The sequence below is a fragment of the Sylvia atricapilla genome, chromosome 25, assembly GCF_009819655.1.
Source record: "Sylvia atricapilla isolate bSylAtr1 chromosome 25, bSylAtr1.pri, whole genome shotgun sequence".
NCBI lineage: Eukaryota > Metazoa > Chordata > Aves > Passeriformes > Sylviidae > Sylvia > Sylvia atricapilla.
Genome location: NC_089164.1, coordinates 6,066,727 through 6,078,958, shown reverse-complemented (window position 1 = coordinate 6,078,958; position 12,232 = coordinate 6,066,727).

Below are 12,232 nucleotides of genomic sequence, written 5' to 3'. Positions count from 1 at the left end.
GAGATTCCTCCCAGTGAGCTGCTTTTAGGATGCTGTTTGTCACTGCTCACAAACCTCAGGGCAGAGCCCGCTCAGGAGAGCTGTGGGCTGCAGGAATCACAACCATTCTGCCATTCCAGGGCTGCTCTGCAGCTGGATCTTCCCCAGGAAATTCTCTGATACCCTGTATTTTCCTCTCAGTCTCTCTTTAAAATCTGGACACCAGACTCCACCCAAGTCAGTGAAGTGACTTTGGTGCCCAACTGTGAGAAGTGAAGGGAAAATCAGACAGTGGAGTAACTGGTGTTACTCATAACCAGCTATTCTGGGAGCTCTGGAGGTTCCCTCCAACATAATTTAATGCTGTTTTCACCTCCAGTATAATTTTTTTTTCATTCTAGGGAGATACTTTATGATTTTAACTGTAACATCCTCTCTGATGAGACAATTTCCTGTTCCTTGTTCCTTGAAGAGCCAGGGTAGGGCACATCCCCAGGACAGAGATGGGGCAGGTCTGTGACACAGGGATGGAGGATTCCTGAGGAGGAAGAAGGAGTGTGGCCAGCAGCAGCAGGAACAGGAGCAGTTGGACACCCAGCCATGTAAATAAACACCACCCTCATTGTCCTGGGCACAGCAGAGCTTTTTTGGTCTATTTTCTTATAAATACTTCATTTATTTTGTGTGTGTACAATCCCACCCCAGCATTTCAGAAGCCTCATGGACAAGTCAAAGGCAGTTTTATTCCTTTCTGAACACCCACCAGTGTGAGACCAGCTCAGCCTTACCAGTCCATAACTCCACAGTGTATTCTGTAAGATATAGGTATGTGAGAAAAATGTCTTGGAGTTTTGTTTTGGCTGTACTGTATGTATTTGCTTCATTGGAAAAGCTGAAATCAATAAAAATTGCTGGAATTTCTTCAAGCTTTCTGGTTTGAATGGTTTTATTTTGGTTGTTTTGCCAGTGTTGGGAAAGAAGAAAGGTCTGAAAGGTCTGAAAAAACCCTGTTACCCTGCAGCAGGAATCAGCTTGGACTGCTCTGCCTTATCCAACAGGAGTAAGGAAGCTGTAAATCCCATTTTCTCCAGCCTGGCACTGCCCAGGCTCCCCAGGGAATGGGCACGGCCCCAAGGCTGCCAGAGCTCCAGGAGTGTTTGGACAATGCTCTCAGAGATGCACAGGGTGGAGTTGTTGGGGAATCTCTGCAGGGCCAGGGGACACACTTGGTGATCCCTGTGGGTCTCTCTCAGCCCAGGATTTCTATGATTCCATGACTTCATCCTCAGTGGGTTCCTCTCCCAAGAGCTTTCACAGCCATCACTTCAGTCCATCAAAAAGTTAATTTGTGTCACTGCTGAAAGGATCCAAAGGCTGTGGCAGGGGAAAACCCCTCAGTTGCTTCTGGACCTGCCCCACCTGAGCTGTGGTTGAAGCTCCCTGTCTCTGATACTTAAAAGCTGTGGTGAGGGGATCCTCCACAGTTTCTCTCTGGGCCAGGCCCAGCTCAGAGAACTTCCTCACACAGACCCAGGAGCTCATGGCACTCAGTGACCTCCTCTGAACCCTTCCCAATGGAAGGATTTCCTTTCTGAGCTGAGGAGCCCACAACACACAGGGCAGAGGGTGAGTGAGCCTGGGTTTGTGTTGGGACATCCCAGCCCTTCCTGATCTCTACTCCATCCCTACCCATACCTGATATTTCCTTGGAGTCTCTGTTGAGCTATCACTGGGATGGGCTGGCCATGAATGGTCCATGGAGTCACCTGCACGCCCATCTCACAAAACAAAAGATTATTTCACCCCATGTATATCACTTAATATTTCACAGTGCTGATGTTTGTCTGTCATTTACCTCCCTTTCCTTACTGGTCTCTAGCTCCCCACAATGCCACAGACACTCCTCCATCCTCAGGAATGTCATGTTTGTATCAGGTATAGCACCTTGTAAGAATCTTCCTCATTTCTCATAGGTATCACAAACTGGAAAGGGTAAATACCTGCTCTTCTCTGCTCCTCTCCCTCCTGAGTGCTCCTTCTTCCAACGGAGCACTTCACTGACCCCCCAGTCTCCTGGCAGGTCATTCCCCTCTACTGGGAGAAGCTCTGACTTTTTGACTCATTCCTCTGGCTCCAGCTGGTTGTTCTTTCAACTGCTTTTGGCAGGTTTAGTGTAGTTTATGTTGAACTTGGAAGAGGTTGTGAAGCCTTTCCTATTTTTGTCTTCAGCTGTTTGAAAAACACCTGCTGGTACTTCCTTCTCCTGCTGCTTACCCAGGCCAGCTGCCTTTTGCTGTTCCCCAGAGAATTCCTCCCTGCTGGGATGTGCTAAGATTGAGCTTCAGGATGACGAATGCAGCCCCCATTGGCTGGAATCTCCCTCTAAGTTCCTGTTTTGGAGGATGAGCCTGTGGTGGTGGATATGAAGACTTTTGTTGAGCCCAGACTTTTCCTGCTAATCAGGACCAAATTATAAGCTGCATCTGCACCCTTTGGGGACTCCCAGCCTGCTCCTTGGAATTGCTGTTGACAACATCAAAGGATTTGGTCTTTCCATCAGACCCTGCAGGAACATGAGCCCATAGCACACAGGGAGAGCTGAAGTGCAGGATGAACAAAGGACTTTCTGTTCCCAGTGCTGGGGAACACTGGGATGTGCAAGCACTGGAGCAGCCTCACAGAGGGAATAAGGAAGCAGCATCTCTTGATCTTCTTCAGAAGATTCTTCAAAGCAGACACCTGCAAAGGGGAATGATCTCAGCTCTGAACTGTGTTTGGTATTTACTCAAGGCAAGGCTGAGGAATAATCTTCTAGCACTGCCAGGATCTCATGAACGGAGGACTTACAGCCCATTAGACAGGCTGAGCACACTCTATGAGCCTGTGCAAGGATGAGGAACAGGTGCCACTCCCTGCACGTGGCTCCGAGCTGCTTTCCAGGAGCACCCTCTGCTGCTCTGTTCAGGCTGCCGAAAGGGTGGGTGAGCACTAAAGGATTAAGTACAAAGGCAAACCACTCAAACTCAAATGTCTAAACCAGCTTTGGGTGGACCCAACAGCCCTTCAAAACCTAATTTCTGCTGTGATCACTCCTTCCTCAGGCTGCTCTTGGGCCCTGGCACAGCAGCAGTGTTTGTAACTGACTTTGAATGTGGTACATAAGTAATTGTTTTATAAAAGCCCATTAGGGAGCAGCGCATCCAGAAATCCTTGGGAGGATTCAATTTGACATCACAAACATCACCAGCCAGGGATGTCCAGTGTGCAGCTTCTTCAGGCATGAATCCCACCTGAAGTCACATCTAAGAAAGGTCGTATCAATGACAGGATGGGAGAGCGAGTTGCCAATCTGCAGTGTCTACAAGGAATGCAGGTGAGTCCTACTGTCCATTTCTGAGTAACTCCCTGGACTGGAGAAGGACAGGACAGGACAGTGTAGTTCAGAACACATCTCCAGTTGGGAAATGAATTCTTGCTCACCAGCGGAGCCAACACACAACCACGTGCTTGGACCTTTGTCCATGTGCAGCAGGTGAAATGAATCCCAAGAAAACACTGGGTCTTTTTGGGGTCTGCATCCTGTGTGTGGCCAAAAAAAAGCCCATATTTGGATAGGGAGGTCAGTGGACACATAAAGACTACAGGAAGGTTGCAAGAAAAAGGCAACCAAGGTGGGATTCAGCTGTGCTGTGAATGAGTCCCTTCAGAACCCAGCTCCAAAAGTCAGAAATGCTAATTTAGCTCAGGTGTAACAGGATTTGCAGCAGGATTCAAGGGGAGAAAATGGATGCTACAGGCTGCAGAGCACCCACAGAGCACTTGCCCCAGAGTGAGCAGGCACTAAATCCTTGGAAAGCATACAGATCCTACAACCCTGGGATCCCCAATAATGCATAGGGTTCTACCAGCAAAGCCTTATCCCACCAGGCAGGCAGCCCCTGGCACGGCCCCTTCCCATCCCACAGCACAATGTCTGAATCCTTTTTCTCTGCCTGGGATGCTTCAGGGCAGACCCCACTCTTCATCTTCAGGTCCATGGGATTCCATCCCATGGGTCCCAGGCACCAGAACTTGCCAGCTTTCCCAGGCCATACCACTTCCCATGCAAGAGAATTCGACGGCCCAGATTCCACCCTGAACTGTGCAGGGCACCTGTAGGAAGCACCAGGCCCAGGCCAGAAACCTCAACAGCCCCAAGGACCCCACAGCACCAACATCTCCTTCAGGGACACACAAAGCTCCCACTGGGACAAACTGGCTCAGCAAAGTCCTTCTGTGTCACTTTCCCAGCTACTGGGTGGGACCACCCCAAGCACATGGGGCTCTGCTGTGGCCCCATGGCCAGTGACAGCCCCACAGGGCACGCTGTGGGAGACACCTGGCAGCCCATAGCAGGACACCTGTCCCACATGGGGCCTGTGCACCAGAGTTTGGCATTTGCACCCAGAGCCCCCCCAGCACAGGGCCATGTCCTTTTCATCCAGCTCCAGGAAGCTTCTCCTGTGCACTGACGGGATGCATAAAACTGAGCCTGAGCCTTCACAGACTGTCTCCATCAGGGTGGGGACAGCAGTGATACCCAGAGCAACATTTTCCTGATAAACAAAATTGAGAGCAGTTTGTCAGGAGGTGGCATCTACTCCCAAGCCCCAGGAATGCTTCTCAGACTCCCATCACAACTCTCTGCAGCTTGATCCTCTCATGCAGAAAAGGCTTTGATGAGAGCTTTTGATGTAATTACCTCTCTCTTACCCCCTCCTGGATGTGGTGACAGGAATGAGATGACATGAGATCCCTGGTGCAGAAATGAGATCCCTGGTGCTCCCAGGCTCCTCATCCCAGCTGATGGAGACCAAGAAAGTGATTCAGCACAAAAAGAGCACTGCAGGAATCCTTGCAGGATATGGGGAATGTCATTGAGAAGGGGGAACTGCTGACAGGCATTTTTAGGAAGCAGATCTGGTCTTGGCCAACACTTTGGCCAATATTTCAGTTCCTGGATGAGATCTCGAGTATCCCAAAGGTGGGAGGTGGCCAGAGCTGAGCACAGTTCCTGCAGCAGTCCCAGAGCTTGCCATTGTGTGGGTGCAGAGCTTGCAGGGGCCCTGCCCTGGCTGCATTTCTGCAGAGGAAGGGGAAAGCAGCCAAACCCCCCCAGGCTGGGCAGCAGGGAACAATCCTCTCATGTCCAAGGTGGGTCTGGCTTCCCAAGAGAATGTCATGGGAAAAAAGGCAGGTGGAAATTTTCAAAGGTTATAAATATATTGGATGTTCCTGGCACTGCAAAACCCAAATACTTTCCCAGAGAAGGAGAGTTCCTCCTGCCTTTCCCTGGCACTTCTCTCCACAAAGAGCCTCACAAGGTAAGGATCTTACTGAGAGAGCTGAGCTCAGGCTGTCCCTGTCACTGCTTTTGGGTCCCCAGGCCAAGTTTCAGTGTGGTAGATGCCCCAGCCTTTGCTGTCCAGTGAAGGGCAGCAGAGATTTGCTTTGTGCATCTCAGTGCTTTCTTCCCAATGTTTTTTACTCCTTCTCCAGGAAGCCTCTTTCTCTCCCAGTACAGGTAACTCCTGCTTCAGTCAACGAGGATCTCTTCTGGCAGAACAGGAAAATCAGTCCCACTGGTTTTCCCAGGGCTGAAAGAAATGCTCAAAAAATGTGAAAGGAAAATTTGGAGATGATCTGGGAGCCTTTGAGTTCCACCCTCATCTTTTCTTTACCACATTTTACCCATGGTGAAAATTGATTCCTGCTTTCTTCCAAGAGGGAGAAACACACTAGAAAGGATCATTGGAGCAGGGTCATCAGCAGGATTTCAGTGGGACCCCAGATTTCCCAGGCAGTAGCACAGCTCTTAAATGTCTTCTGTCATTCTTGGCTGTGCAATGAGAAACTGTCTGTGCCTATCCCAAATATTTTTCTTTTTTTTTTCCCAAGGGTAGGCCAGAAGTCACACAGAAATGATTTCCCGCAGGATGCGCCAAAACAGGAGAAGAGGAGCCAGGAGATGTCTCAGGGTGCGTTTGACTCCCTGGTACAGGGAGCAGATCCCACACCCAGCACCCTTCTGCCTCTGGAGCCTGCCCCAAGCTCCCGAGAGCAGCAGCAGCACCTCTGCCGGCTGAGCCAGCGTGGGAAAGGAGCCACTGGGGCTGAGTCATTGCCCTGCCCTGCGGGGAACAGCAGCAGGCAGAGCCTGGAGAGACTCCCAAAAAAGGCAGAGCACGAGAGTGTCAGACCCACGGCAGCCCGATCCCATCGGCAGGGCCAGGAACCGCGGCCAAAGCACGGACGGAGCTGTGTGCTGAGTCAGCGAGGAGGGAGAGACGGAGGGCTGAGCTTTTCCTCCGGCAGCTGGGGCTGTAACAGGCTGAGGGCGACCTCTCAGATCTCCAGGAAGGGGATGGGATGGGATGGGATGGGATGGGATGGGATGGGATGGGATGGGATGGGATGGGATGGGATGGGATGGGATGGGATGGGGTGGGATGGGATGGGATGGGGTGGGGTGGGGTGGGGTGGGATGCTCACAGACACCTCTACTTACGCGCAGGACTGCTCAGCTTTTCCCCTGGGACAAGTCAAGCAGAGCCCAGTGCTGACAGAGCCAAGAGCACGGGATGTGGGAACATCTTCCCACTTAGTGTCCCCTGCCACCACCCTTCTGCCATGGACCATCCCTGAAGGGGGATGTGCCAGCACATTTGTGGGGCTGTGCAATCCCCAGAAACCAGGGCTGGGGTTTATCCCACACATCTCCTGGGGTTTGACAGAGGGAGGGGGCCTTTTCCCCTCCACCTGAGCTGGGGGACAGGAGCAGATCGTGCAGGGGACATGTGCAGTGTCCTGCAGCACCACAGCTGTGCTAAGGACAAGGTGGCTGTGATCTGGCAGCAACAGAGCCACAGGCACCTTCCATGAACGAGCCAAAGTTCCAGAACACCCTCCAGAACTGAGCTCTCACCACGGGAGCACAAGTGGGGCTCAGCCTGAGGCCAAGCCCCGAGAAGGAACCAGGCCAAAATCATCCCTGTGTCCAGCTTCCCTTTGGGAAGATGCTGCAGGGACAATCCCCATGTGAGAGCACTGTGGCTATTTCTGTCCATGTTTATGGATGTGCCACTGGGCTCCTCCTTCCAAGGAGGACCAGGAACATGAGGTTCCCGTGCCCAGGCTGTTGCCATGACCCTGTCACCCTCCCCTGGGGCCACAGTAGGCAGAGGGACTGGCACCATGACAGCCTCTTTCCTTCAACATTCCCAGCCAGGAGTGGGTTTCTCCCATCTCCAGGTATCTGTTTGGGCCCCTGGGTGTCTGTTCTGCTGGGTTTGGGAAGGTCTCAGGCCGTGAACACAGGGGACCTGCTTTGGTCCTGAGTTAGCTCCACAACTCCCCGCAGGAGAGGCAGCTCAGGCATCCCTGTGCCTCCTCCTTCCTGGAAATCCTGGCAGAAAACTCCTCACATAACCTCAGATGCTCTGTGATACCCTCAGAACCCTGACTGGAGTGAACTGGTCTCATGGAAGGTGTTCCTGTCCATGGCAGGGGATTGGAACTGATGATCCTTGAGGCCCTTTCCAACCCAAACCATTCTACGGTTCTTTGATTTGGTGTTTTTGAGCTTGGGGAGGGAAGTGGGGGGTGGGGGGGTCTCCAAGCATAATTTATTCAGGACAAATGTGCCAGCAGTGCTGGTGCAGGGCAGGGTAGCCATGCTCAGTGTGAAAGCAGAGGATGCCCACAGCACCTGCCCTCCCATCTCTGTGGATAGAATTGCAGCATTGGCAGCTTCCTGGGTGGGGTTCTGTTTTGTTTTGTTTTGTTTTTCTTTTTAAGGTGCCACCAATACCTGTCCATAAACTGAGCTCGACCACCACATCTAGAAGGTTTCCCCACCCTTAACTGGACAGCTTCAAATTAGACACCGAAGTCTGAGATAGCTGCTCTGAGTTCTCTTCATAGCCAGTGGAGAGAAATAAACTGCCCAGCATGTGGTTCACCTCCTGGCCAGGCAGAGGTGGATGGAGGGGCAAATGAACAGTTTTCTGTTCCCACTGATGTCTGAGGACATGCAGAATAAGACAAGGAATGCTCAGGCATAGGCGGGTGGCCTGAACCTCCCTTTATCTTCTGGGAGAGCACAGGCACAGAACCCCCATTCTAAAACTGCCCTGCAAAAGAACAATCTTCTTTCCATGAAGCCAGACAAGCTCTGTCCTGGCAGGATGAGATAGCAAAGAACCCATTTCTTGTGTCTCTGACAGGAGCTGGAGCTACTGCCAGTCCAACAAAGGAGGTGAAACCACAGCAGCTCTGCAGGGCTCTTGCAGCCTCTGCTCCACCTGAAGGGCTCCCACCACTGCAGTTCTGCCAACTCCTGTCTTCCCATCCCCATTCCTCTGAAATTCCCTCCTCCTGCAGTCATTACCCTACCCGAGACATTTGCTTTCTTTTATTTGCAAGCAGAAATCTTCAGAGAAAAGCTTGGCACACTCAGCACCACCCTTGTGCTGCAGGGTAACGCATCTTTATGGCCAGGATTAAGAGACTTCTCTGTAAATCCTGAGCGCTCTGACTCATGTTCATTTTGCTCAACTCTGTGGAAACCCTTCTAACTGCATTTCCTTGGCAATATGTGGCTGCTTTCCCTATCTCTGGTCAGACCCAGCAGTGCAAAGAGAGGCTGGGTAGCAAAGGAAGCTTCACCTGATTGCCCAGCCCTACCTCTCAGAGGACTCTAAGCCAGCACTGAAATGAGAGCTGGAAATTGGGGACTGGTGCCAGTAGCCAGAAAAGGCAGTGAAAAGGAGACATCTTGTTCCCCAAACAAGGAATACCATGAATTCCTCCTGGTATCAAGGGATAAGAGGAATTAATAATTTCTGTCCAGCAACAGCAGGAAACAAAACTTGTAAAAGACTCTGGGAAGGTGAGTGCTCGGGTCTGGCTCGGCACAGGGAGATGGTATCAGTGAAACCTGCAGTGAGGAGTGAGTCCTGGGAGCAGCTGGGTGTTTAATTCATATTTACGTTCAGGCTCTTGCACGTGCCCAGGGCTGAGGCTCACACTCAACAGGGCCTTTTCCCACAGACAGGGCTTGTGGTGCTTCTGGGGCACACCCAGGCCCAGCTGGAGCCTCAGGCTGGAGCTCTGCACGGTGACCAGGACAGCCCATGTGCTATCTCTCCCTAAGGAACAGATGGATATTTCTTCTCAGGCATGGTCTAGAATTCAACAAGAGGCTCATTTTGCATGTGAGACCACGGCAATGGGGGCAGCAGAGGGGAAGCACCAGTTCTGACACACAGTTCCTTGAAGCAGCCCAAATCCCTGCACACTCCGCCTTTTGAAGTGCCTCAGGTGAGATCCCAAATTGCCAGGAGCAGCACCAGTGCCCAGCTATGAAGACGGAGTTGTTGGAGCTGCTGTGGTGCCCAGGGCAGCAGCCTGGCCAGTTCTTCTTTGCAGACATGAAACAAAACTGTCACTACCAAATCTGCTCTTTGAGCACCAAATCAGCTCAAGAGCTGCTTCCTGTGGCCAGAGCTAATCAGAACTCTTCAGTCATACTCTCAGTCATCCTCAGCTGCTCATTCATGGCTTTCTGGGCTGCTTCATTGTACTCTTCTCTGTAAAAACCTCAGCTTCTCAGATGCTGAACTTGACCCTGAACACACCAACCTCAGGATAGAAATTGTAAAAAAACCAAACTGTCTCCCATCTCTGCTTTTGTGTCCAAGTGGGAACAAGTAGAAAGAGGACTTAAACTAATGGCCCAAATTCCAAATTTCCAGGTGTTCTGTCAGGCTAAGTTCAATCCTGGAGCTGTTGCTGATTGCCTGGGCTGAGATGCTGAGCCCTCCAGTTCTGCCTGGCTGGTGTTAAAGAGCTTTAGACAGAAGAATCACCAAGCCTTGAGTAAGACAGAGAAAAATCAGAGAGCTGGGTATGAGGACAACTCAGATTTTAGGGCTGTTCAGCATCACAGGCTGAGCCTGGACTTCATTGCTCTGTCACAGAAAAAGGATTGCAGATAATGAGCTAATAACACTTCACTCTTCTGGCCTGCTTTGCATCTTCAAAGCCTCCACAAGAACAAATAATTAACTGTCCAGAGCACAAGCTCATAACTAAGAGCTGAGAAACCAAGTGAGTCAATGTGCTTGCGACAGCTCCTTGCAGTTTTCAGTAAAAACTCATTTTGGAGCAAGGGCTTTAGTGGCCCAACTGGTCGCCCCAATCCACATTCCAGGGACAGACCCAGCCCAGGAGAAACCCCAGCAACTTCAAAAGAGCAACACCTCAACAGGAATGCCCCAGACCCAACCGTGTGGTCTCCTCCTTTCAATTTGCAGGCACGGGGTGAAACTGCTGAGCTCACATCCCTGTGCTCATCTCAGCTCCAGAGAGGGAGCCAGGCACATCCCACTGCGCACAGCCAGGCCCTGGCTGCAAACAGCCTCTTCCCAGGACTATTAATTCCAAATGAACTCCATTCCACTGTCTGTTAGTGAAGAATTAGCTTTAGTGCCACTAACTCAGCCTTGGAGATGCACCTCCAGCTCGAGGAGCTCTGTTAAGTTCCAGCTCTTATTCCTTGCTTCGGGCAAATTCTTAAATGCCACAAGAATGTGACTTCTCTTGCAGGTCCTCGGCTTTTGGGGAATGTGGGTCACATTTACCTGGGCAAAATAGAGACAAGAACATTGGTTTTCTACATGGGTAAATGAAGTCAGAGCCTCTGCCCTACAAAAGAATGTAAAGATTTCAGGCCAAGAATTTTGTCTTGGAGATTCCTGCCTAGCTGTGTGTATTTCCACCAGGAAACATCTCTGCTCCGTCTCTGAGGCAGAATCTTGAAACGTCCAAAAATCTGAGGCAGAATCTTGAAACATCAGCCCAAATTTAACCCAGTTTCCCTAGATCCACAGCAAATTCCAGCCCACAGGTTGTGGGGGATTGCTGGGGAGGAAACTCAACTGTGGGTCTTGCTCAAGGGCAGGGGCCTTTCCAAGGGACCTTTCAGGGATGCTGGGCCCCATCTCACAACACCCAGTCCCAGGGCTGCTGGATTTCCATGTAGGGCTCCCAGCTGGAGCATAGGCACCCATTCCACCTGGCTGCAGGGTGCCGAGGATGCTGCCACAACACTCCTGCTGTCCATCCCTGTTCTCTGAGGCACTGGAAAGCTCCAACCAGAGCTGCAGCTTCCCCTGGAGGAGTCAGGTGCCTCCAAGGAACATTTCTGCACCTGTAACCCTCACACCCTGAGGCAGAAGTCACGGGCCCAGTGTTTTTCCATGGAGCACTGAGACAGATTTCCAAAATACTTGTCTCAGACATTGTGGTCTGGAACCTGCGAAGGGGTTGTGTCCTGGTTCTTCAGGAACCATCCAGGGAGGGTTTTATGCTGTACCCACCTGCCTGGAGCCACCTGGTTCATGGACAGAAGCCTTGGGGACATTTGCATCAGTTTTCCTTCTTCCCAAAAGAGAAGCTCTTCCTTCATTCCAAGCTGTTTGTGGGTTTGTGTCCCAAGGGCCTTCAGGCTACAACTGGGATTCAAGAAATGCCAACAGTTTCCAGAATCCTTTAGCTGCTCTTCTCAGTGATGCTGTTTGGAGGCTGCAGTTAATCACAGGGCTCAGGAACATCCAGGACTGATTGCCCTATCCAGCAAACACTCAGGAGTTGGTTCCCATCCTCCCCCAGCATGCTCCTGCCAACCAGGACCCTGTGCTGGCTCTGCCCTGCAAGTCACACAGTACTGAATCACCCTCTGGAAGTGTTCATCTTTGCCCACTGCCAGGAGAGACCTGGAACTGAAATCAGGCCATGAGTGGATCTGCTAGGAGAGCTGGGCTGAAGCTGAACCTCCTGTGCCTGATCCACTCTGAGTGGCTGGAGAAGTGTCCGTTTGAGCCCTGCGGGGAACTGATGATATCCAGGGATCAGTTACAGTAGGGAGATCTCAGGAATGCTCAGAGCTCCTCCACAGTGAGCCTGCTCCACCCTGGTGCAGCCAACCCACCGTGGCAGCCTTGGGGATGTGCTCTGGGTAGTGAGGAGGGACAACCCCGAGATCCTCAGCCTGAGAGGCCAGACCTGTCCTCCTCCAGCAGTCAGAAATGCTTCTGAGTCTTTGACAGGATGTAATTTCATCAAAGAGTTTGAAACAAAACAAAAACCATGAGGTGGAAAACCTCTCAAAGCCAAACGTTCCTTTTCCAGGATATGCTGATCCAAACATTTG